Genomic DNA, 21,742 nt, shown 5'->3' on the forward strand with positions numbered 1-21,742 from the left:
TCAAAAACATCTTCAAGTTCATGTTAACATAGGACCCATTCTTTGATGTCAACTTCACAATTCTTGCATCCATTGAGCTTTATTAATTTTTGAATAGTTTAAATTTCTCTGCAGGATGTCAGAATGGCCTACCACAGCTGCTGTTTTGATGTGAACTGCCTTCCACCCTCATAGATCATTTGTTTGAAGATATTACAAAGGTTCTAAATAAGGATGAGGCTAGGGAAGGATGGTGGCCATGAAGTGACCGAGGGTAAGGTCGCCCATGTATATCCATGATCTGGCCCAGCAAAACTTCCATACTCAGACTCCATTTTAACAACCGTATCTTTACTGTTATACATTTTCCTTAACACAGCGGAACATAATAATAGACAGTACAAAATATGCCTATTCACGGAAATAACGTGTAATAACAAACTGTCCCTCACTTTCCCTATCCACACGTTACCAGTTCCTTTGCTCCAGGAGGTTATCTTCCCACGTCGCAGGCCTGTCTGTCACTGCAGGGGGACGCTCCAGCCGAAGAGAAAACAACAGGGGTCAAACAAAACTCCGTCCCTCAGGTCCAGACTGTAGTCCTTGGGATTCAGCAGGTAAGGGTGGAATGTTCGGCCTCTCAACAGAGGACCCGCTTACAGTTCATGGGCTCCAGGATCTGTGAAGATGTCACCGTTGGGTGCTCCGCAGTGTGGGAGCTGGGAACAATCTGGATGTCGGCTTCCAAGAGATAGCGGTCATCCAGGCAATCTTCTATATCGCATCTACAGGAGGACGCCAGCACACACAGACCTCTCTCTGCACACACCAGTTTCCCGGGCTCTCTTATTCCCTCCCCTTCCGGTTCACATGACATCACAGGGGGAAGTTCTGCCAATACAGTTTGTTTCTCTGTAATCACATTCGGCATAGGTATAACTTCTGGCCACACGGGGGCAGTGTCTGTCACAGATTCTATGTCAATGATAATAGAACGGTCACAGCCGGCGAGCTCACTACAGCCACACCACGAGTTTCTTTCCTTTTATTCCCATAGCATCCAACGACTCAGAGGTATTCTTTGCAGCATGAGATGATTTTTTGACAGATGGTATGGTTCTTTTTTTTTGTACCACGAAAGAAAGTGGTAAGTCAGAAACTCCATATACATTGCGGAGGTTATTTTCACTCCTTCAGGGACCCTAGAGGGGCCTACCAAATCTGTCCCCATGATTCTAGCCCAAAACATGACTGCCACCCCCTTGCTGACATTGCAGCTTTGTTAGGATGTGGTGGCTTTTCACCAACCATCCACCACTTCATCCATCTGGACTATCCAGGATTGCTCGGTGTCATGCTAGGCTTGAGGATTATATCCGCTGACCTTGTGGTCAGTTACTCTGCCTGTTGAGCTATGGCTCTTTTCTTTCCCTGCCTACATGCTGATTGTTCTTTTGTTTTTATTCACCCTTCTTGGTTTGCTCCTTTCCAGGTGTTTTCCATTTTCCCATTTTGGCTTCCCTATCATGTTCTGGGTGGGGCTTTATATAGTATCTCTTCTCTGTGTTTTCTTGCTGGCTATATTTCCTGGTAGATGTACATTTAAGAGTTCCAGCTCTTTATCTTAGGGCTCTATCTTGCAGGGTAAACTCCATTTGTATTCTTGAAGTAAGTTGGTTTGCTTTGCCTCCCAGCAACTTTTCTTTTGATCACTGTTAGGTTCTTGGGAGGTCTTACTTATTCCTTAACTTTCACCTTATTTGAATGTATCTCAGTTCCTCACACTTTCCCTTCCTCTTCTTGGTAGCATGTTGTTGTCTCCCCTCTGGTTCCTCAGGAGGTATGAGAAACCCTTCAACAGCCTTCTAGGGAGCCAGGTCCATAGTGGTGTTTTTCAGTTGTGCAGCTAGGGCCTTTCCAGTCTGTACAGGGACCAGTTGGGTTTAGGTGTGGAGTTTCCCTGGTGTGAGAGTGAACACATTCATAACACTTAGGCAGAAAGTTCAGGCTAGTGTCAAATCATGCGCCCCTGACATGGATGAGGGAAAAGAAGGGAAAGAATGCCTGGGTGACTAGTGTTGTGAATTCTGTGGCTGAGTTCACTTCTGTGGTCACAAGTGGTATTGCAGTCTCTGGGCTTCCTCCCTCATGTGTTTTGGTGAGCTCGTTGGCTGCCTTGCTATTTAGCTCCACCTGAGTCTGTCTTCCTTGCTCCTTGTCAATGTTCCAGTGTTGGATCTGAGCTACTGCATCTTTCCTTGGGCCTGCTGCTCTGCTAGATAAGTGCTTCTAGTTTGTTTTCTGTTTTTTCTGTCCAGCTTGCTATTAACTTTTGCTGGAAGCTCTGAGAAGCAAGGGGTGCACCGCCGTGCTGTTAGTTCGGCACGGTGGGTCTTTTTGCCCCTTTGCGTGGTTTTCGTTTTAGGGTTTTTTGTAGACTGCATAGTTCTCTTTGCTATCCTCGCTCTGTCTAGAATATCGGGCCTCACTTTGCTGAATCTATTTCATTCCTACGTTTGTCTTTTCATCTTGCTAACAGTCATTATATGTGGGGGGCTGCCTATTCCTTTGGGGTATTTCTCTGAGGTAAGTCAGGCTTGTATTTCTATCTGCAGGCTAGTCAGCTCCTCAGGCAGTGTCGAGTTGCATAGGTAGTTATAGGCGCAATCCACTGCTGCTTATAGTTGTGTGAGGATAGATCAGGTACTGCAGTCTACAGAGATTCCACGTCTCAGAGCTCGTCCTATTGTTTTTGGTTATTGCCAGATCTCTGTATGTGCGCTGATTACTGCACGCTGTGTTGCCTGATTGCCAGCCATAACAGTACAAGGAGCCACTCCAATGATTTCCAATAGAGGGAAAAAAAAAATCCTGACATCATTTTTTTTTCTTAGCTCTGTCTTCAGTCTTTTTTTTCCCCTAGACATTAGAGTGCTTCAGGACACAGCTGTGGACATGGATATTCAGGCTCTGTGCTCCTCAATGGATAATCTCGTTGTAAATGTACAAAAGATTCAAGATACTATTGATCAGAAATCGATGCTAGAACCAAGAATTCCGATTCCTGATTTGTTTTTTGGTGACAGAACTAAGTTCCTGAGCTTCAGAAATAATTGTAAGCTATTTTTGGCCTTGAAACCTCATTCTTCTGGTAATCCTATTCAACAGGTTTTGATTATTATTTCTTTTTTGCGCGGCGACCCACAGGACTGGGCGTTTTCTCTTGCACCAGGAGATTCTGCATTGAGTAATGTTGATGCATTTTTCCAGGCGCTGGGATTGCTTTACGATGAGCCTAATTCAGTGGATCAAGCTGAGAAAAATCTGCTGGCTTTATGCCAGGGTCAGGATGATGTAGAAGTATATTGTCAGAAATTTAGGAAATGGTCAGTACTCACTCTGTGGAATGAATCTGCACTAGCGGCTTTGTTCAGAAAGGGTCTCTCTGAAGCTCTTAAGGATGTAATGGTGGGATTTCCTATGCCTGCTGGTTTGAATGAGTCTATGTCCTTGGCCATTCGGATCGGTCGTCGCTTGCGCGAGCGTAAATCTGTGCACCATCTGGCGGTATTGTCTGAGAGTAAGCCTGAGCCTATGCAGTGCGACAGGACTATGACTAAAGTAGAACGGCACGAACACAGACGTCTGAACAGACTGTGTTTCTATTGTGGTGATTCTACTCATGCTATTTCTAATTGTCCTAAACGCACTAGGCGGTTCGATAGCTCTGCCGTTATTGGTACTGTACAGTCCAAATTCCTTTTGTCCATTACCTTAATGTGCTCTTTGTCATCATATTCTGTCATGGCGTTTGTGGATTCAGGCGCTGCCCTGAATCTGATGGATTTGGATTATGCTAAACGTTGTGGATTTTTCTTGGAGCCTTTGCGGTGTCCTATTCCGTTGAGAGGAATTGATGCTACACCTTTGGCCAAGAATAAGCCTCAGTACTGGGCCCAGCTGACCATGTGCATGGCTCCTGCACATCAGGAAGTTATTCGCTTTCTGGTACTGCATAATTTGCATGATGTGGTCGTGTTGGGGTTGCCATGGCTACAAACCCATAATCCAGTATTGGATTGGAACTCTATGTCGGTAACCAGCTGGGGTTGTCAGGGAGTACATGGTGATGTTCCATTTTTGTCTATTTCGTCATCCATTCCTTCTGACATCCCAGAGTTCTTGTCGGACTTTCAGGATGTATTTGAAGAGTCCAAGTCTGATGCCCTACCTCCGCATAGGAATTGTGATTGTGCTATCGATTTGATTCCTGGTAGTAAATTCCCTAAGGGTCGTTTATTTAATTTGTCCGTACCTGAACACACCGCTATGCGCAGTTATGTGGAGTCCCTGGAGAAGGGACATATTCGCCCATCGTCGTCACCATTGGGAGCAGGGTTCTTTTTTGTAGCCAAGAAGGATGGTTCGCTAAGACCGTGTATTGATTACCGCCTTCTTAATAAGATCACTGTTAAGTTTCAGTATCCCTTGCCATTGATATCTGACTTGTTTGCTCGGATTAAGGGGGCTAGTTGGTTTACTAAGATTGATCTTCGTGGTGCGTATAATCTGGTGAGAATCAGGCAGGGAGATGAATGGAAAACGGCATTTAATACGCCCGAGGGTCATTTTGAGTATCTGGTGATGCCGTTCGGACTTGCCAATGCTCCATCTGTTTTTCAGTCTTTTATGCATGACATTTTCCGTGAGTATCTGGATAAATTCTTGATTGTTTACTTGGATGACATTTTGATCTTCTCAGATGATTGGGAGTCTCATGTGAAGCAAGTCAGAATGGTTTTCCAGGTACTGCGTGCTAATTCCTTGTTCGTGAAGGGATCAAAGTGTCTCTTCGGTGTGCAGAAAGTTTCATTTTTGGGGTTCATCTTTTCCCCTTCTACTATCGAGATGGATCCGGTTAAGGTTCAGGCCATCCAGGATTGGACTCAGCCGACATCTCTGAAAAGTCTGCAGAAATTCCTGGGCTTTGCTAATTTTTATCGTCGCTTCATCTGTAATTTTTCTAGCATTGCCAGACCATTGACCGATTTGACCAAGAAGGGTGCTGATTTGGTTAATTGGTCTTCTGCTGCCGTGGAAGCTTTTCAGGAGTTGAAGCGTCGTTTTTGCTGTGCCCCTGTGTTGTGTCAACCTGATGTTTCTCTTCCGTTCCAGGTCGAGGTTGATGCTTCTGAGATTGGTGCAGGGGCGGTTTTGTCACAGAGAGGTTCTGGTTGCTCAGTGTTCAAACCATGTGCTTTCTTTTCCAGGAAATTTTCTGCTGCTGAGCGTAATTATGATGTGGGCAACCGAGAGTTGCTGGCCATGAAGTGGGCATTCGAGGAGTGGCGTCATTGGCTTGAGGGTGCTAAGCATCGCGTGGTGGTTTTGACTGATCATAAGAACCTTACTTATCTTGAGTCTGCCAAGCGCTTGAATCCTAGACAGGCCCGTTGGTCGTTATTTTTTGCTCGTTTTGATTTTGTGATTTCATACCTTCCGGGCTCTAAAAATGTGAAGGCGGATGCTCTGTCTAGGAGTTTTGTGCCCGATTCTCCGGGGTTATCTGAGCCGGCGAGTATCCTCAAGGAAGGAGTCATTGTGTCTGCCATCTCCCCTGATTTGCGGAGAGTGTTGCAGAAATTTCAGGCTAATAAACCTGATCGTTGTCCGGCCGAGAAACTGTTCGTCCCTGATAGGTGGACTAGTAAAGTTATCTCTGAACTTCATTGTTCGGTGCTGGCCGGTCATCCAGGAATCTTTGGTACCAGGGAGTTGGTTGCTAGATCCTTCTGGTGGCCATCTCTGTCACGGGATGTGCGTGCTTTTGTGCAGTCCTGTGGAATTTGTGCTAGGGCTAAGCCCTGCTGTTCACGTGCCAGTGGGTTGCTTTTGCCCTTGCCGGTCCCGAAGAGGCCTTGGACACATATTTCGATGGATTTCATTTCTGACCTTCCCGTTTCTCAAAAAATGTCGGTCATTTGGGTGGTCTGTGATCGCTTTTCTAAAATGGTCCATCTGGTGCCCTTGGTTAAATTGCCTTCCTCCTCTGATTTGGTGCCTTTGTTCTTTCAGCATGTGGTTCGTTTACATGGCATTCCTGAGAATATTGTTTCTGACAGAGGTTCCCAGTTTGTCTCGAGGTTCTGGCGAGCATTTTGTGGTAGGATGGGCATTGACCTATCTTTTTCCTCGGCCTTCCATCCTCAGACTAATGGCCAGACCGAACGAACCAATCAGACCTTGGAAACATATCTGAGATGTTTTGTTTCCGCTGACCAGGATGATTGGGTGTCATTTTTGCCGTTGGCTGAGTTCGCCCTTAATAATCGGGCCAGCTCGGCTACCTTGGTCTCTCCATTTTTCTGCAATTCTGGGTTCCATCCTCGTTTCTCTTCAGGACAGGTTGAGTCTTCGGACTGTCCTGGTGTGGATTCTGTGGTGGACAGGTTGCAGCAGATCTGGACTCAGGTAGTGGACAATTTGACCTTGTCCCAGGAGAAGGCTCAGCTTTTCGCTAATCGCAGACGCCGTGTGGGACCCCGACTTCGTGTTGGGGATCTGGTTTGGTTATCTTCTCGTCATATTCCTATGAAGGTTTCCTCTCCTAAATTTAAACCTCGTTTTATTGGTCCGTATAGGATTTCTGAGATTCTCAATCCAGTGTCTTTTCGTCTGACCCTCCCAGACTCCTTTTCCATACATAATGTATTCCATAGGTCGTTGTTGAGGAGATACGTGGCACCTATGGTTCCATCTGTGGAGCCTCCTGCCCCTGTTTTGGTGGAGGGGGAATTGGAGTATATTGTGGAGAAGATTTTGGATTCTCGTGTCTCTAGACGGAAACTCCAGTATCTGGTCAAATGGAAGGGTTATGCTCAGGAAGATAATTCCTGGGTTTTTGCCTCTGATGTCCATGCCCCAGATCTTGTTCGTGCCTTTCATGTGGCTCATCCTGGTCGGCCTGGGGGTTCTGGTGAGGGTTCGGTGACCCCTCCTCAAGGGGGGGGGTACTGTTGTGAATTCTGTGGCTGAGTTCACTTCTGTGGTCACAAGTGGTATTGCAGTCTCTGGGCTTCCTCCCTCAGGTGTTTTGGTGAGCTCGTTGGCTGCCTTGCTATTTAGCTCCACCTGAGTCTGTCTTCCTTGCTCCTTGTCAATGTTCCAGTGTTGGATCTGAGCTACTGCATCTTTCCTTGGGCCTGCTGCTCTGCTAGATAAGTGCTTCTAGTTTGTTTTCTGTTTTTTCTGTCCAGCTTGCTATTAACTTTTGCTGGAAGCTCTGAGAAGCAAGGGGTGCACCGCCGTGCTGTTAGTTCGGCACGGTGGGTCTTTTTGCCCCTTTGCGTGGTTTTCGTTTTAGGGTTTTTTGTAGACTGCATAGTTCTCTTTGCTATCCTCGCTCTGTCTAGAATATCGGGCCTCACTTTGCTGAATCTATTTCATTCCTACGTTTGTCTTTTCATCTTGCTAACAGTCATTATATGTGGGGGGCTGCCTATTCCTTTGGGGTATTTCTCTGAGGTAAGTCAGGCTTGTATTTCTATCTGCAGGCTAGTCAGCTCCTCAGGCAGTGTCGAGTTGCATAGGTAGTTATAGGCGCAATCCACTGCTGCTTATAGTTGTGTGAGGATAGATCAGGTACTGCAGTCTACAGAGATTCCACGTCTCAGAGCTCGTCCTATTGTTTTTGGTTATTGCCAGATCTCTGTATGTGCGCTGATTACTGCACGCTGTGTTGCCTGATTGCCAGCCATAACAGACTAGATTGTTTCTGGTGCCTCAGGACTTAACTTTTCATGTGGAGCACAGGCTAGGGAAGTTGCATGGGAATGCGGATGCTTTGCCCAGAGCCCCCTGCTTAGCGAGAGAAGGTGCCAAAATCCCTGGCTTTGGGAAGAGAGGGGTATATGTGACAAAGTCACTGGTAAAGTGCTGGAAGGGAGATATGATTCACTACGCTTAATTGCATCAGTGATATAAAACCTAAAGTTTTTCCTCCAGCACACTAAGTGTTGTGAGGTTAAGCTATGTTGCATAATGGGCTGGCCTTTATGTGGACATCCATAGAGTGGGTGGGAGCATGCCCATCTTATCTCCACCTGCAGAGCCGACACCGTCATGTGCTGACAAGACCTGTGTGGTGTCACAGTCATGTGATCAAGTAATGGTAAACTGACTGAACAGAGAACTAGTCTGAACTGGTGCATAACCAAAAACAACTTATATAGCAAATAGCAAATGATCAATTGCTTTAGTACAATTGAGTACAGCCATTTATCTATTTGCTATGTACAGTCATGTGATCAGTCACATGGTCCGGGGCTTAAGTAGTTGGCCAACAAAGGCAGCATGGTCAGTGTCTGGAGAGGAAACACTAGGGAAGTGTTTGTGCCTGTTTCAAAGGACCTGAACTGAGTGGGTTGATCACCGCTAAGAAAAGGACTGTGTCTTGTTTGGTTTTGCCGTTTTGCCCAGAGGTCCGTGTTTACTTTTTCCCAGCTTGGTTTATGCTGCATTTAATAAACCAAGCATGTTCTCAAAGAGCCAGTGTTCCATTTGTACCTTTGTGTCCAGCCAAAAGAGCCGATCTACCACTATATATATATATATATATATATACACTCACACAAGTCAGTAAAAGAAGCAACTGTTTTGCTTTGTAAACCACTTTGAGTTTTTCAGCTACAATCTTTGATGCAACAGCAACTGATCACTATTTCCTATTAGGAAATGAAAATGAGTTTTCTGCATTGACAACCTTTTTTATAGAAACTAAAAAGAACTTTTATGGCAAATATTTTATACTTTGCTTTGATTTACCATTCAGGAAATTTTGGTGTTTGTATTAGTTTTAGAAGTGTTATTAATAAAAGCAATAACACATGAATTGTGTTAAGCTATCCTTTGTTTCTAAAAGTATAGTGAACGGGACAGAGACAGTTTCAAGGAATTCAGCAGATTACATAATTTACTGCTTCGTTATTCCCAATTAAACTACTTTATTTCCCCAATTAAAATATTTTGTTTCTTGGGTAATGTACTAAGCCATCTCTTATCTTCTGTGGGTGTAATAAAATACTTATTGCTTGTGATCTGAGTGCAGACAAGTATTATACACTGACAGAAACTGGCTGTGTGTATTTTCTTGCCTCCAGTGCATCATATTTATTTTATTAAAATTTGGACCAATAATTGCAGATTTGGAGATAATTTGCATCTCAACCCAAATGAAGACATAGTCATTTTTGATGCAAATCATAGATGAAACTTGCCCTTTTAAACAACTAGTACATAAAAAAATGGACAGCACACGGACGCCATCCATGTGTCATGAAATAGCGGTCTGCTTTTTTACCATTTAATGATTAGGATAAGTGCTGGAATTTTTTTCGCACAGGAGAAAATCGCCATGCTGGGACACTGATGGTAATAATGGACACACAGACCAAGAATGGCTCAGCACACTGATGAAAAATGTCCATAGTGTGTAAAATACAAAGGTCGTCTGGACCAGGCCTCACAGACAGGTCAGATATTAAGGGATTTACTAGGAAAAATGAGCCAAACAGCGGAGTACATTATGTGGGCCAAATATCTAACGCACTATGTGTATCTTTATGGAAACTCTCCAGGCATGTGGTTACTGTGAGCCATTATATTTATGACATTTATTAACCATGTGCGTAAAATATTGGTGTACATTAGGTGAAGAAATGAAAACTGTCTGCCATGTTTAGCAATTTACATAATGCAAGGGTGATTTACCATTTTCTAAATTTTGGGGCAATTTTGATAATTTTGCATTATTCTCATTATGCCACTTTTCCTCCATAGAGAAATCTTGCCGATTGTTCCATTTCTTCTGGCCGTTCTGCGTCTAATTGATGTGGACACATCAGGAGACTAATCAGTTTTGATTAATTCAGCAGAATGAACCGCGTTTGCACCTGAAATTCTCCCCTTCGTGGGGGACGACTGAACTTAAATTGTTCTTCAAGGTTTTGATCCTCAACTAGAACATTGAAAGTTACACATTTCTGCCCACCTACACGGCCGGATTAGTGGTAACTCACAACTAATTAACCCCTCGCTGTGTGGTTCCACATTGTGCACAGTGACCCTGACAGAGGACAGGACTAGGTGCTACAGGGTTCCCAAGTGCAGGGACACTGCTGAGGTCACTGGCTCCATAGGGAGGGAGTCTTCTACAAAGCCTGCACTGACCCTATGTTCTAAAGAGGCATTGTTACACTGAGCAGCGAGCAGGAGGCACGGAGAGACGCCACTGAGCAGCGAGCAGGAGGCAGGGAGAGACGCCCGCAGCTGCCAGCACTCCCTGAGCCGCCTCAATATAATTGTGTTTGCTTTTACATGTTTGTGTTCTCATTTTGATGGTTTATTATTAACCCAGAAGGGATTCCAGTTCCCTTCCTTTCTATGTGTGTCTGTGATTTCTGCATTCTGTACAATTTTTCTATATGGGGAGGGGGGAAAAATTTGATATCACGTCTTGTGACAATCCACCTTTTAACACCATGTCGTTTTTAGGTCCTGTGTTCTATGATTTATTTCTTAAAATTTCTCTTAAGCTGTTGAAACTCTCGTTTGCTCTAAATTCCCTACATAGAATAAAAAGGAAAATCATAAAATTTAGGCTATCTGCAGCCACCACTAGAGGGAGCTGAACGCATACTGTGTTGTTACTGAGATTAATGTATAAATAGTATACATAAAGCTCCTACGCTCCCCCTAGTGGTGGCTACAGGCAGATACAATTGTTAAATTGGAAAGGATAGCCCTTTAAAGGGTTAAAATACTTTCACCTATCCAAGTGATAAGTGATTACTAGCAGATCAGTAAATCTCTGAGACAGACTGGTGTAGGGTGGTCAACCACAAAGCTCGGACTGGCCCATAGGGGAATGGGTAAATCCTCTGGTAGGCCCCTTTAAGCCACTTATCCCCAAACAAAATATTTGATTAACTATGTACAGACAAAGACAGCATCTCATCATTCATCCAACAAACTACCCAGTGTACTCTTATATAGAAGCACAGGGAAACGTGTCGAAGAGGGTAATGTAATCTTTGTATACAGCTGAACAGTGGGCTCCCAGAATCAATGCTACCGTGGTTACATGATGTGCCACTGGATGTTGATGCCAAGAGACTGGCGGCGGGCACAGTACCGAATGCAAAGAAATGGTCCCGATCCAAAAGGTGAGTATAATAATATATACTTTGTTTTATTTAATATCCCACCCTGAGACTATTAATATTAACTTTACAAGTAGGGCACAACCCTTTTAAATAAATTAAACTTATCAGCTCAAAGATTAATTTAAAAATCCATTTAAAATACAATAAAAAAGGCAAATGAAAATGTAATTAAACGGTTAAAGGGGTATTCCTGTCTCCAAAATCCTATCTCCAAAATCCTATCCCACTATGAAGTAGTAGTAATAATAATAATATTAGCAAATACTTCCAGTTAGAAATATAGGATAATTCTTCTGATTAGCTATGTCGCTTGCCTCATGTGCAGGCATTGCAGTAACTTGGTTACGAACACTAACAGCTAACTAACTGTCACTATATCACTATAAGAATGGTCGTAACCATGGATACCTATGCTGCTGAATTGCTCTGCAGATGGGGTAAGCAATATAGTAAATCAGAAGAACTATACTACATTTGTAATTGGAGGTATTTGTTACACCTACTATATATTGGGATAGGATATTGGAGATGGGAGAACCACTTTAACATATTGTAAGACATCTGTATTTACCTCCTTCATTTCCAACTCTCTTGGCGTCTCTGTTTATGACTGAATATTTTACAACTGGCGATTTGTATGAGCGAAACTGATTTCCCAGATTGAACTCATGTCTGAACTTACAAGTATTAGCTGGTAACAAAGGAAGTGAACTGAACAGACCTCATGGCCCTGAGACCAAGCACAATCCTCTTAACCTGCATGGTGGATCACATTGCAGTTATGCAACAGAATAAGTGTCTGGCCAAAATGTTATCACCCCTGACCATGTATACTGATAGAAAGAAACCTTGGTGATAGTGCAGGTATTCCTGTATGATACTGGTATTTTATAATACAGGGCACATGAATAAGGTTCATCATGAATTTGACGCACTGTTTTACTATTAACATGTTTGAATTTCAATTTTGACTTATTTCTTTATGGGATTTTATCACATCTTTCTTGCAAGTGCCATATCCAAATGATACTCTCAAAATTGTCAAGAGTATCTTTCTAAAAACATTGGATTAATAACCTGCCGAAACACATGAGTTGAAGGGGCGGTACTGGAGTGGCGGGAAAAATTAGCCAATATAGTCACCACCCGACTATCCAATGTCCTGACTCTTTCCTGATGGTATGTCATGGAGAGGAAGAAGGATTGGTCATGTTGAATTTCAAAATGCTCAATCCTTTGTTCTCATGGTAGATCAGTAGCGTTAAGACACTTAATTCCTTCTCCCCATTAATAGAAATTTGTACACTCAGGCCATGCATAAAATAAAACTCACTTGCCAATGGTCCCGAAACATCCTCCTGTAATGCAGCCCTTTTTTGGAGGTTCCTTTTTGGGCATGGCGCTAGGATGACCCATTTTTTAACAGAGCTCCAATCTCCAAAGAAAGGTACAGAAGATGCGTGGCCTAAAAAAGGGATGAATGAAAGGGATGAATGAACAGCACAGTCGCTTAGTGGTTAGCACTGTTACTTGCAGCATAGCGGTCCTATGTTCAAATCCCACCAAGGACAACATCTGCAAGGTGTTTGTAAGTTCTCCCCGTGTTTGTGTGAATTTTCTCTGGGTTCTCTTGGTCTTGGGATGTCAAACTCAAATCCACAGTGGGCCAAAATTTAGAAAAAATTGGACAAAGTCGCGGGTCATCCTTGATATTTATAAAGAAAAAATCTACAATTGAGGACGTTATTCCACATCAACAAATATAATAATTAACCTTTTCATATGGAAACAAACTTAAGGGGGGGGGTTGTCCCACAAACAAATCACATTTAAAAAAATAGATCTTAGAATAAAATAAATACATATTTACAAATGGGGCATACTGAAATAATATATGTTATGTAACAGCAATAAAAAACATATGGCCCAATGACCTAATTTAAATATGTAACAGCAAAGGATAAAAAACCTTGAATTAATATATAATTCAGATAATAAGGTATGATTTCAACAAAAGTGCCACCTAAACACAGTGAATTCCTCCACAGTACCCTCAACACACACGGTATGATGATAGTCCTCCTTACAGTGTAATGACCCCATGTAGTCTTCCATACAGTATAATGGGGCTTACATAAACCTCCATGCCATATAATGGCCCCAGATAGTTCTTCATACAGTATAATGTTCCTATATTGTCATCCATAGGAATAGCTATGGAGGATATCCACTAAATTAAAACATCACCTTTAATCAGTATAAATAAAAACTCGAATCCTAACAAAACACATACATGAACAATACAAACGTGCTCAAGTGAACCAGTGCTCGAGATAAAAAATTGGATCAGTCTTGCCAATTAGACGGACACATCGAAAAAGATACCTCAAAGTTCATGAGGGTGGTGGTTCCAGATGCCAAGGGCCAAGGGTAGGGAAAGATACACTGCCACTGTCTTCCCTGTGAACCCTTAGAAGAACTCCTGTCCTGACAAGGACAGGCCCCAAGTGAGCCCTGCTATGGGGATCCACCAACCAAAATATAGCCCTAAATGTCTCTATTCTCCCTACGCGTTTCAACTCCGATGGGGGAGCATCAGGGGAGTTGTATGATCCAAAAGGTACCAATGGGTCCCCTTGATGGTCCTAAACAGGACAATTCAGAAAAGTCCATACAGGTCCGTATCAATCCATATCGAGATGGGTCCCGCAGTGGCTTGGAGATCCCAAGAATATAGAAAATGCTGGCTGTGTCTGCAGCTTAGGTAAGTCTGATGATGCTCCCCCCATCACATTAGATTGTGAGTGCCAATGGGGGCAGTGATGATGTCTGTAAAATGCCGTGAAATATGTTGGGGCTACGTAAGTAAGGCAGAATCCCCCAGAACAGCGTACCTAAAAGTTGGCAAGTGTGGGACACACGTTGTACACTGATTGAGTGTTCAGTCAGCAGAAATCTAAAGTGCACGGGTTGCTTTAAACCTAATTTTCACTGTGGTGTGTACAAATCAGCCCATAAATGTGAAACTATAAGCCATGATACGAGTGCTGCTGGGAGTCCTACCCTCAGGTGGGATGGCTTCTAAAAAACAGGGGGTCTTGTGTAATTGCTCAGTGTGCCACCCCTAATGCTGGCCCTCAGTCTATTCAATTTCCATGAAAGCCAGGCTAACAACCTCTACGTCAGAAGAAATCATGTACCTCAGAAATGTCCAATACAAGGACAACTTATAGTGATTCAGTACAAGTTAATTGTTGGATCCTCTGAATATAAAGAAAGTCGAGGTTTCTATTGTAAGGAAAACTATTGAGCTTTTGTAAATGCTTTGTGACTCAAATGGAAAGAACAGAGTGCACCTTGTATGTATAGGCAGGATTACTGTACCAGAACCCTGCTAGCATCTTAATAATGACTTGCGCCTACTTAAAGTCTATTTAAATGCAAAAAGGTAAAGTGTGCATGAAAAAAGTGAGAAATGAAAGTCAGAGGCACAAGCTGAAGCTCCTCTGCTCCATGGCAAAAATTTGTAAAAGGCATACGTGAAGTGAAGGCAGCGCTCACACAGGAAGTTCAAAAAGTGAAAAGAGTTCTTTATTGCCCCCTACAAAAAAAACAGTGACATTTTGACCAATACAGTCATTATCAAGTTACAAATTTGTAATAGGATCCTTACCTAGAGGAGTACATAGAAATCATGGAACTTCATAGTAGATGTTCTAATTTGTCCCGCCCCGTGTAAGTGCGGTCATGGCACACAGGTGTAGGCTACAGATTGATGTGTCTCCCAACGTTTAAAGAAAGGGAGAGGAACTTGTATTATTGCACTGACAAAGTAATTTTGCCCCTATTGAACACTCTTATTATTTCCACCCACAACAATACCCATTTCATGGACCTGAGAACACCCGCCAGGGCCGTGGGGTACCCGTATCGGGTCCGGTGTTCACAAGGGGATGTCACGGTGGCGACCCAGTCCGTGGCCCTGGGTGCCCATGTAAAAGGGGTATTGTCTTTAAAGGGATTTAGTGAATAGAGTTTATGTTCGTGACGCCACCTGTGGTATTCGGTCAGTGGGGACCGACGCTGCTTTAAGGGGTCCTCTGGGGTGATGTTATGGTAGCTAGATGGTATAACTTCCCACAGGTGAAGTGTATCCCCAGGGCTCCCGGTGTGTAGATGGAAGATGGTGAATGGCGCAGTAAAGAACAAGGACACAGGTTTGCAGTCTCTTTACCTGGTTTACTGAAGACTTCAGGCAGCCACAGTCCAGGGTACCAGATCACAGGGTAGGCAGGATCCGGCTTGGAAGCGAATCCAGAGTCCCACTTAACCAGGTGGAGTTAAAAGCCTTCCTCAAAGTGCAGTAGTGTTGTAGTCCCTTACTGCCTATGGCTTCACATAAGGTCCTCACAGTTGTTCTCTCTCCCCCATATAGGATAGGACATAACCCGTATGACTGGTGACCTGAGCCTTTTTACAGGGACTCTAGCATGCCCAAGGCTTTATATGTGTCACCATATCTCCTGGGTATTAAGGCGGACAGGTAACTTGCAGTTCAGCTGTCCTGCCGGTCTCTGATGTAAGTCGTAGAGTCCTTACAACCTCGGTGGTCCGGCTACCCGTTATCTGCGCCTCAGAGGGAGGCAGCCTGCTCGTAGCTGGTCTCCCTTGATATTTCCTCTCCTGTGCTTCGCTCTCCTGCATGCTCACTGAACAATGTTCGGCTTTCTGTGTGTCTCTTTCCAGGAGCTGTGGTGCTTCAGACCACACGGTCCCTTCAGACCTTCTGACCCTCTAGGTTGGTCTCCTCCCTTCTGTCTCTCTGACAATCTAAACTCTTTTTCCCTCCAAACCACAATGTATATCGGGGAGTCACCTAGTAAATAGGATCAAAAGCTCCCCCTTGTGGCCTGGAGTGTGAACATGTTGTGTGTATGGTGGTTACCTGATAAAAGTTATCCTTCATCGCTTCCAAACGTAACATCACTCTCCCCGTGAGGAAAGCAATGCTACAGGACCCTGGATCACCACAGACCCATAATGTATAATGTCAAACACTTACCATGAGATACGGCCTTCCCAAAACCCTGTCTGATGACAAATGCACACTAAGCAAGATGCAGCAGGCCTCCACTGATAAAGGCTAGGGGCGGCACAGGTGCAAACTACTTGATAAAAACAGCCACCCCAACCAAACATTGCAGGGGTTGGCTGCCTAGCAGAAAAAAATGCACATTGATATGACTCATATCTATCATATGGTACATTGACTCCGGGCTCCAGTTAGAAGATAAAGTCTCCAGACCTTTTGGTGCCAGATATATAAAGAAATCAACCATTACACCACTAGTATAAAGTTACGATTTATTGATGAACTATTAAGTTGTAATTGCATTGAACCAAAAAACCAACATCATGCATGAGTGATTTAAAGGATCAGTTTTAGATAACTGGCACTAAAGGGTTTAAAAATATTACTGTTCCTGCTTCTTTAACCTTAGCAGACCTTTCACACATTTTTGTCCTATAAACTGTACATTTACGCACACAGTAGCAGCAATGTCCATGAAAACATTTTTTTAATTTATTTTTATTTATTTATCCACTCCGTTGTGGAGATAGCCACAGTTCACTGAAATTAATTTATCAAATTTTTTAGCGTTTAACTGGGTGTTTCACTTTGTTTATCACTGTGGGCGTGTACTTTCATCCCTCTATGATGCTGTCCAATCACAAAAAGGCATCGTCCATAGGGAGGAAAAAGTAGACACCCACAGTGGGGACATAAATGAATTGCCCATTGAGGTCAGGGTCAGAGCCCCGATGATAGCACCTTCCTCCCTCCCTAACAGTAATTCCCTCCATCCCCAGGAATTTGGTTGCCTATCAGGATCCTGTCAGCACTGGCGCACTGCCACGGCTGAACAGGGTGACTCACCCACACTGTGGGAGAGCCCGAGGTCAGATACCGCAGGGAAAGCTCAGGCAGACGGGACCTGAGCAGCGTGCTGAGGATAGCAGAAAACAGAAGGACCTACGATCATGTGACCACAGGGGGAGGGGCTTAGCGTCATGCTGCTGTAAATGAGTGCAGGATTCTACAGGGACTCTGAAGTAGAGGAGAGGGGAACTCAGGTCAGACAGGCGGGGGTCATACACGGAGAGGGCAGCGCAGTACAGGAGGGGCGATCAGAGAATAGACAGAACGTAAGCAAGGAGTCATACACGGAGATAGCAGCGCAGCACAGGAGGGACAGACAGAACTCTAAACGGGGACAGAACCAGATCAGAACCAGACAAGCATAAAGTAGCACAGGCACAAAGCACAGGCACAAAGCACAGACACAGGCACAACAGGGTCACACACAAGGGTCAGAGTATATGCGATGAGGAATGAGCATACAATGAGGCTAAAAGAAGCCTCCCAGAATCCCATAGTGAGGCCGTCCAGATTAACCTCTGAACTGCCTAATCCCACAAACTATGCAGATCATGACATTGCCACAGTGGTATTGCCTGCCTCCCGGGGAGGGTTATGCCATGCCTGGAAATAAGAAGGAATCCCCTTAGCAGGTAACACTAGCATACAACACTTTCCTGACTCCATGCCAGAAGGGGGAGCTCTAAACTCGGTTTCATGGTAGCTTCCCTATAAGTTCTGGCTTGGATAAGGAGTTAGAGGTCAGTCTGTGTGAGACAGTGAAGAGAGAGGAAGCATGTGAGGAGAGGGAAACTGAGAGTGGAGCTGTGATTGAGCGCCAGAAGCTAAACACCGGGGTCCAATGTTGTGTGGGAACTGTATGCCCCACATCAGAAACCAGAGGGCAGTAGATTGCAGGTCTTCTAGCCACAACTGACACCTGAAGGCACAGCAGCAGATTACAGCCCGGAGTCACCACGAGAAAGGGACACCTGTAAAAAGGCTCGAGCTGCCTGCCACGCGGGTAGAGTTTCACCTAAGGGACAGACAGAGAGAGGGACTTGAGGAAAGCTAATGCATCAAGAACCCAGAATTCAGCGCATAAAGGAAGTCTTCCAACCCCTCCTGGCTAGGGGGATTCTGAACCGCTTCCAGGCTGCCTGAATTCCAAAGATTACCTTTAACCTGTGCCCTGGACTGCAATTTCACCAGTAAAAGGTAAAGAGACTGCAAATCCTGTGTTCTCCAATTATTTCCTGCACTCCACCATCTGTCATCCCTTACCAATTGCACCGGGAGCCCTGGGGACTAAGCTATACCTGTAGGGAGCCATACCAACTCTGCTGCAATACCATCAGCCCCAGTGGACCCCTCTAAGTAGCGTCGGCCATCCCTGGCCGAGTACCACAGGTGGCATCACAAACACTTATCCCATAAACTATATTCCCCATTTTCATATTTTATTGGACACCCAGGACCATGGACCGGGTCATTGCTGCCGTGACACATCCCCTTTAAGTACTGCCGACCCGGCCCGAGTACCTCATGGTCCTAGCGGGCGCTCCAGCTGCTCTTGTGACACTCCTCACTCTGATGTTGTGTTCTGCCTTCTCTCTCCGTAGATTACTAACAGGAAGTGCTGGGAGAGAGGCGTCATCACGAGACACCACAAGACACCAACATCAGAGTGAGGAGCATCGCAGGAACAGCTGAAAGTAAGTATTACTGTCAGGTATAGAGGGAGGCGTTGTCGGCATAGCACAGATCCTGACCTCAATAGGTATTTAATTTAGATCTATTTCTTCATCCCAATGACCTGCCTTTTAATGATTGGACAGAGTCATAATCCAAACAAGATGGAAGAACTAGAAGCAGAAATATCTACAGGTAACTTTGACATAGTGGGAATAACCGAGACATGGTTAGATGAAAGCTATGACTGGGCAGTTAACTTACAGGGTTACAGTCTGTTTAGAAAGGATCGTAAAAATTGGAGAGGAGGAGGGGTTTGTCTCTATGTAAAGTCTGGTCTAAAGTCCACTTTAAGGGAGGATATTAGCGAAGGGAATGAAGATGTCGAGTCCATATGGGTCAAAATTCATGGAGGGAAAAATGGTAACAAAACTCTCATTGGGGTCTGTTACAAACCCCCAAATATAACAGAAATCATGGAAAGTCTACTTCTAAAGCAGATAGATGAAGCTGCAACCCATAGTGAGGTCCTGGTAATGGGGGACTTTAACTACCCGGATATTAACTGGGAAACAGAAACCTGTGAAACCCATAAAGGCAACAGGTTTCTGCTAATAACCAAGAAAAATTATCTTTCACAATTGGTGCAGAATCCAACCAGAGGAGCAGCACTTTTAGACCTAATACTATCTAATAGACCTGACAGAATAACAAATCTGCAGGTGGTCGGGCATCTAGGAAATAGCGACCACAATATTGTACAGTTTCACCTGTCTTTCACTAGGGGGACTTGTCAGGGAGTCACAAAAACACTGAACTTTAGGAAGGCAAAGTTTGACCAGCTTAGAGATGCCCTTAATCTGGTAGACTTGGACAATATCCTCAGAAATAAGAATACAGATAATAAATGGAAAATGTTTAAGAACATCCTAAATAGGCACTGTAAGTGGTTTATACCTTGTGGGAATAAAAGGACAAGAAATAGGAAAAACCCAATGTGGCTAAACAAAGAAGTAAGACAGGCAATTAACAGTAAAAAGAAAGCATTTGCACTGCTAAAGCAGGATGGCACCATTGAAGCTCTAAAAAACTATAGGGAAGAAAAATACTTTATCTAAAAAACTAATTAAAGCTGCCAATAAGGAAACAGAGAAGCACATTGCTAAGGAGAGTAAAACTAATCCCAAACTGTTCTTCAACTATATCAATAGTAAAAGAATAAAAACTGAAAATGTAGGCCCCTTAAAAAATTGTGAGGAAAGTATGGTTGTAGATGACGAGGAAAAAGCTAACATATTAAACACCTTCTTCTCCACGGTATTCACGGTGGAAAATGAAATGCTAGGTGAAATCCCAAGAAACAATGAAAACCCTATATTAAGGGTCACCAATCTAACCCAAGAAGAGGTGCGAAACCGGCTAAATAAGATTAAAATAGATAAATCTCCGGGTCCGGATGGCATACACCCACGAGTACTAAGAGAACTAAGTAATGTAATAGATAAACCATTATTTCTTATTTTTAGGGACTCTATAGCGACGGGGTCTTTTCCGCAGGACTGGCACATAGCAAATGTGGTGCCAATATTCAAAAAGGGCTCTAAAAGTGAACCTGGAAATTATAGGCCAGTAAGTCTAACCTCTATTGTTGGTAAAATATTTGAAGGGATTCTGAAGGATGTTATTCTGGATTATCTCAATGAGAATAACTGTTTAACTCCATATCAGCATGGGTTTATGAGAAATCGCTCCTGTCAAACCAATCTAATTAGCTTTTATGAAGAGGTAAGCTATAGGCTGTACCACGGTGAGTCATTGGACGTGGTATATCTTGATTTTTCCAAAGCGTTTGATACCGTGCCGCACAAGAGGTTGGTACACAAAATGAGAATGCTTGGTTTGGGGGAAAATGTGTGTAAATGGGTTAGTAACTGGCTTAGTGATAGAAAGCAGAGGGTGGTTATAAATGGTATAGTCTCTAACTGGGTCGCTGTGACCAGTGGGGTACCGCAGGGGTCGGTATTGGGACCTGTTCTCTTCAACATATTCATTAATGATCTGGTAGAAGGTTTACACAGTAAAATATCGATATTTGCAGATGATACAAAACTATGTAAAGCAGTTAATACAAGAGAAGATAGTATTCTGCTACAGATGGATCTGGATAAGTTGGAAACTTGGGCTGAAAGGTGGCAGATGAGGTTTAACAATGATAAATGTAAGGTTATACACATGGGAAGAAGGAATCAATATCACCATTACACACTGAACGGGAAACCACTGGGTAAATCTGACAGGGAGAAGGACTTGGGGATCTTAGTTAATGATAAACTTACCTGGAGCAGCCAGTGCCAGGCAGCAGCTGCCAAGGCAAACAGGATCATGGGGTGTATTAAGAGAGGTCTGGATACACATGATGAGAGCATTATACTGCCTCTGTACAAATCCCTAGTTAGACCGCACATGGAGTACTGTGTCCAGTTTTGGGCACCGGTGCTCAGGAAGGATATAATGGAACAAGAGAGAGTACAAAGGAGGGCAACAAAATTAATAAAGGGGATGGGAGAACTACAAGACCCAGATAGATTAGCGAAATTAGGATTATTTAGTCTAGAAAAAAGACGACTGAGGGGCGATCTAATAACCATGTATAAGTATATAAGGGGACAATACAAATATCTCGCTGAGGATCTGTTTATACCAAGGAAGGTGACGGGCACAAGGGGGCATTCTTTGCGTCTGGAGGAGAGAAGGTTTTTCCACCAACATAGAAGAGGATTCTTTACTGTTAGGGCGGTGAGGATCTGGAATTGCTTGCCTGAGGAGGTGGTGATGGCGAACTCAGTCGAGGGGTTCAAGAGAGGCCTGGATGTCTTCCTGGAGCAGAACAATATTGTATCATACAATTATTAGGTTCTGTAGAAGGACG

This window comes from Ranitomeya imitator, chromosome 3 (assembly GCF_032444005.1).
Source record: "Ranitomeya imitator isolate aRanImi1 chromosome 3, aRanImi1.pri, whole genome shotgun sequence".
Taxonomy (NCBI): Eukaryota; Metazoa; Chordata; class Amphibia; order Anura; family Dendrobatidae; genus Ranitomeya; species Ranitomeya imitator.